Genomic DNA, 5,846 nt, shown 5'->3' with positions numbered 1-5,846 from the left:
GCTGTCTACGGGCTCTTATGCCTTCGACCTCGGTTGCCTTTCTATAGAAGTTGTTATGCTGGGCTTTGGTCTGTTCAGCCGATCCATATGTGGCAATGGATCTTCCTGATCGGTGTCTACTGGAAGAAGTGGTGTTTCTGACGACATGGAATGAAAAGTCTGCAGCATCAGCATAGAAAGGCATGAGGCCGCTCTCATCTGGGATCTCACCGTAAGTATGTGATGAGGCTGGCAGAAGGTGATGTAGAGTCACGTCATGATGTGGAGCTTTCCACTTTGAGCGCGGGAGAGCAGGCAGGGGGCGATGTGCAGCGGCTATGTGATCTGGGATCTCACTGTAGGTGGGCTCGATGGACTGAAGGGCGGCTGGCAATGACCTACAGGATGCCGCATCATCTGGGACACCCCGGTCTGTCCATGTTACAGCAGGGAGAGAAGAAGACCGCACGATGCTGGAGATGGCGTCATCTGGAATCTCCCAGTATGTATGTGGGAGGCCAGGCAGGGGCCTCTGAGCAATTGCCGTTTCATCTGAGATCTCGCTGTAAGCAGGTTCAATGGAATGCAGGGTAGCGGGTAATGACCTACATGAGACCGCGTCATCCGATACAACCTTGATTGGACGTGCAGGGAGGGAAGCTGACCTCAGCAAGCCGGGGAAAGTAACGCCAGGTGGTATTGTCCAGATGTGTGTATCGTCACTGGCCCCCTCATCTTCTACGTTTGATCTTGATGAGCACACCTTCCATACCAACACTACAAACGCTAACACCGCTACACCGACCACTGAAAAAACAGCAACCACTATCTCTATGTGAATACGATTTGTTTCTGGAGGTACCTCTGGGTCAGGTGTGTTAATCTCTTGTGGTGTTATGTTGTCTTCTAGTTCTGAAGATGTGTCGTGTTTTTCTGAGTATTCTGAGTAGTGTGATATGTTGGTGGAGTTGTCAGTGTTTGTGCTGTGAGTGGCTGTTGTTGTGTGTGTCTGACACTGTACTGGGGGCACGGTAAAAAGCAACTCAGTGTGTTCACCTTTGGTGAGCAGAATGCAGGTGATCTTCTTTATATTACGGGTAGTTTGCTTTTGGTTGCGCCCGGACTCTGTGGTGGTGAGTGTGTTTGTGTCTTGTGTCTGGACAAATGTCATGCCAACCCCTTCAAAGCTTGTATTCCCTGTGGCCATGGAAACCAGCCGGAAGATTGGACTTCCCACCAGGCCCACTGTTACAGTAACACCCCCATGGTACTCCCAAACCTGCCTGCACTGCTCAAGCGTGTTGGGGACCAGTTTGTCTGCCAAAGAGCCGTCAGTAGCCAGGACAACTGCAGGTGTCTGGATGGAGATCGTACTCAGAGAACGATCCAAAGCACCGCATGATCTGCCAGGGTTGACGCGTCCCAACTCGATGTTACGAGGCACATTCCTCATTGAATCGAACATCCACCCAAGCAAGAGTTCATAAGCTGTGTACCTGGCACAGAATATCAACTTTGGCACCTCAACAACCATTGTTGCTGACTCTCTAATATAATTTGCCATCCGACGTAGGCTCCACTTCATTTCACATGGCTTTATACCATAGGCAGATGACAACATGCCACTGCTGATATGGAGCCTTGATAGCGCAGGCTGTCCCCACAACACATCACCGTCCAAACTTGACAGATCATTACCTATCAGGTCTAACCAGGTCAGTGTTAGGTGTCGGAATGACCCTGGGGAAATACTGGTGATTGTATTCAACCTCAGACTCAACATCATCCTACCTTTTAGTCCAAAGAGCCAGACAGGGTCTACAAAACGTAACAGGTTATTTTCTAGATCCAATACATTTAGGCCTGCTAGGTGCACAAAGCTCCCTGGCTCTACATACGTGATTTTATTGTTGGACAAAATCAGCACCAATAGCTTCTTCAAGCCAATGAACCAGGTCGGCTTGACATTTGTCAACCTGTTAGAATCTAGGGAAAGTTTTTGCAGGTTGGACAACCCAGCGAAGGTGTTATTCTCCACATCAGTGATCTTTGCGTCTATCATACCCAATGTGTGAATCACAGAATGCTGGAGCGGTGCGAGCTTCTTCTCCGACAAGACGTAGAACGGGTATCCTCTAATTGCCACACTATTTGCCCCAGCAATTAAAGGGAAAGGATTTGCAGAGACAGCACCTTTGATTATGGACTTACACATGACACATGCATGTGTGCCAGACGTCAAAGTCAAAGGAAGTCCCGGCTTGTTAGGTACACATTCTAGCCATGCAGCCGGCTTACACCGAGGTAGGATTGGACCATTTGAAGCTTCACACGCAGCTGTCAAGAGAAGCATGCATATAAACAACATGGCTGCGCTCTTCGTTGCATCACCTGTCAGCTACATTCTGTCCGTTGGGATCTAAAATACTAGAGAAACTGTCACTTAGCTGCAGTTTGTGTTTTCGGTCCACAGAGCTGTAAGCATCCGCGACGAGTTGTTCGTCGGCTAAAGCGCTTCTTCCCTTCGTCCTAACGTCTGCATGTGCACGTACCCCACATCCATCTGTACGTACGCCTGTACGGTGTCCCTTTGCCAGACATATTACATTTTTAATGTAATGTTTATATGAATCTAGAACACTGGGAAGTAAAGGACAAGACATTTTTTTTCTATTGGTATGACATGAGTTGTGTATTTAGTTTCTGTTTGTTTCAAATATTACTGCCGGATCATTATATGTTTTTGTGTAGTATGTAGTATCTATGTAAAAGTCCTTGGGAGTAACGCTACTTTACATGTACGTCTATCCGCGTAATGTTTAGTATGCCAATTGACACCCATCTTTCAAGACAAACATTACTATTTGTCTCTGTTTCATGTCAACATTAAGAATTACCTTTGATCTTTACGCTATGCATGCTATATCTCTGTCCAGAGGTGTCATTGTGTCTTTAAGGTTTGACTGTCGTCCAACCTGGGTACCTATGGGTTGGCCGGATTTTCAGATCCCGACTGGATTACAATTCACTAGATCACCACACACCACTTGAATATTTAGGTCCATTCCATGATTTTTTTTATTGTCATTTCTGGGTTTGACCTGGCAAAAGTTGAGTTGAAGATTTGACATCAACACGAATTCCCCTCGTTTACCCTCAACATAACGCCATTTTATCAGATATTTTGAGGCATAACAGTCATGACTTATTTTTTATTGTTTCACACCCGATCTAAATCTGCTTTTAATCTTATCCGTTGTAATTGCTATACAGATTACAGTGTATGTTTTTAACAGAAATCCACATGTACCTTTTAAGTTAAACATGTAATAATCTAGCATAACTAGAGATCTAAATTGAACGAGGTGTGGCATGAAAGTAGGACAATGCTGCCTGGATATATTGTCATGGTCAAACACCTACAGTAGCCTTCTGTTAAAATGAAGTCTGAACTTCTAGCGTTATTTTTAGAATCCTGACAGGCACGCAGCCACTTTTATTTTGCCTGAAATACAAATAGATACTATTGGCTTTTCCACTGATTTCCCCTTCACGAACAAGCCTAATATCAATCTACGTGTACATAACATAATTTTCCGCATGCTGGTTCTATTTACCTTATACACTTATGTGCCAGAAAATAATTTGTGTCATAGAGATGAGGCTACATTGTCAAGACAGTACATAAAAAACAGCAGTTCTAATAGAAAAATTTAAAAGGTGAAATTTTGGTTTTCCTCAATTTTCTTTGTATCTTGATAATTTAAGGTACTAGTAAATAAAATGGTCTTGATAATTTTAGAGATCTCTGTTTTAGTGCAAATATTGTCATGTACGCAATAGCATTATTAATTATATTATGATAATGATATACATGTAAACATGCTTAAGCTTCAGAGATAGCTATAGAAGCACATAAATCAGTCAGAATTTCCAATATCTAACCCAAATCATTTCCTACGCTAAAGAAAAGAAAACAGATTCTCTATTGTTTTCACGGTGGAGCTAGTCTTGGAATTGCAATGTAAATGGATGAGGTGACATAAAAACTGTAGGACAATGTTGTATGTCCAGATCTATCCAAACATGGAAAGGCATCAGCAGTAAAATCAAATTGTCAAAATGGCCGCAGCAGCCGTTCTTGTGTTTTTAATCATAGTCTGCATTCGTTTTTGATACACTGCTGTGGTACCTAATCTTTTTTGGAAATATATAAGAAAGGACTTTTTACTGTACTATGAGAGAATCATATTACATGAAGACTATATATTTTTGTAGGAATAAATATGCTGTGAATTATTTGCTAATCTAACCCGCTAAGCTTGACCTTTGCTGCTGTTGCAGGTTTGTTTTCCAAATCGATGCGGTTTGCTGTGATATGCCACATTTATATGAGAAATACTCTAAACCCATTAAGATACTGGAACCACATATACAGGCATCATATATGTGCAACCCGTAAATGTACGGGCTCAGATGGACAAACTACAAGATAGAAAGATATATAGTAGATAGAAAAGCTAAAAAGTAAACTTTAAAATGATTTTTTGCTATGGTGTTCAATGCTATTTCCTTTGGATTCAAGACAGGTGTGGTTGGTAAGCAATGCTTCTCAGAAGGGTTAAAAATCATTTACAGTTGTGCACACTTGGCTAACACTTGGAGTATCATACATTTTGTGATTGGACCAATATTAACGTACATTTTAACGCTTGACAGCTTTAGATATTTTCTCATTGATGATATAAAGTTAGTCCATTTGAATTTGTACATCTCTGTTTAACGTACCCAAATGCACCAAATCATTGATGGCCGCTATTGCTTCTTATATCTTCTTGGAAAGACAGACCGTAAAATATGTCTCAGGTTTAAAGTTGGTGAAAAAGCAAGTTTTTTTCGGTGATAAAATTGAATCTGCTTTAAAAGGAGACGATCTGGTTGACAAGCGGTGTTGTTCATATAGGTGGCAAGATTGTTTGCCACTCTGCCACTAATTTACACTTCCGCTATCTTAAATTTGGGATGGAGTAACAATATTGACGTGGCAAGAGTATAAATTTGTACATAAATCTATTAAATTCTTGCAGCTTGAAATAGAAAGGCAAATGGCTGGAAGATGTAGGTCATGAATAATGGGTGTATTACAAGGTCGATGTTTATGGTGTATTACAGGTTCCCTTTCCTGGACTCCCATGGCCAGTAGGTGTTAGGTGGTGTGACAAGGGGGAGGGGCGCACGCCGTGGTGTGTTAGGGGCTCCCTCCCCTTGAATGTGCCATGGCCAGTAGGTGTTAGGTGGTGTGACAAGGGGGAGGGGCGCACGCCGTGGTGTGTTAGGGGCTCCCTCCCCTTGAATGTGCCATGGCCAGTAGGTGTTAGGTGGTGTGACAAGGGGGAGGGACGCACGCCGTGGTGTGTTAGGGGCTCCCTCCCCTTGAATGTGCCATGGCCAGTAGGTGTTAGGTGGTGTGACAAGGGGGAGGGACGCACGCCGTGGTGTGTTAGGGGCTCCCTCCCCTTGAATGTGCCATGGCCAGTAGGTGTTAGGTGGTGTGACAAGGGGGAGGGACGCACGCCGTGGTGTGTTAGGGGCTCCCTCCCCTTGAATGTGCCATGGCCAGTAGGTGTTAGGTGGTGTGACAAGGGGGAGGGATGCACGCCGTGGTGTGTTAGATGCTTCCTCCCCTGGAATGTGCCATGGCCAGTAGGTGTTAGGCTGTGTGACAAGGGGGAGGGACGCACGCCGTGGTGTGATAGGTGCTCCCTCGCCTGGAATATGAGAGAGGGACGCGCCGTGAGGTTTCATACCCATGTGGGTTATCTCCCCTGTAATATGCCATGGCCAATAGGTGTTAGGCTGTGTGACAA

Source organism: Branchiostoma floridae, unplaced genomic scaffold (genome assembly GCF_000003815.2).
Source record: "Branchiostoma floridae strain S238N-H82 unplaced genomic scaffold, Bfl_VNyyK Sc7u5tJ_1583, whole genome shotgun sequence".
Classification (NCBI taxonomy): domain Eukaryota; kingdom Metazoa; phylum Chordata; class Leptocardii; order Amphioxiformes; family Branchiostomatidae; genus Branchiostoma; species Branchiostoma floridae.
Note: the sequence above shows the minus strand (reverse complement) of the source record.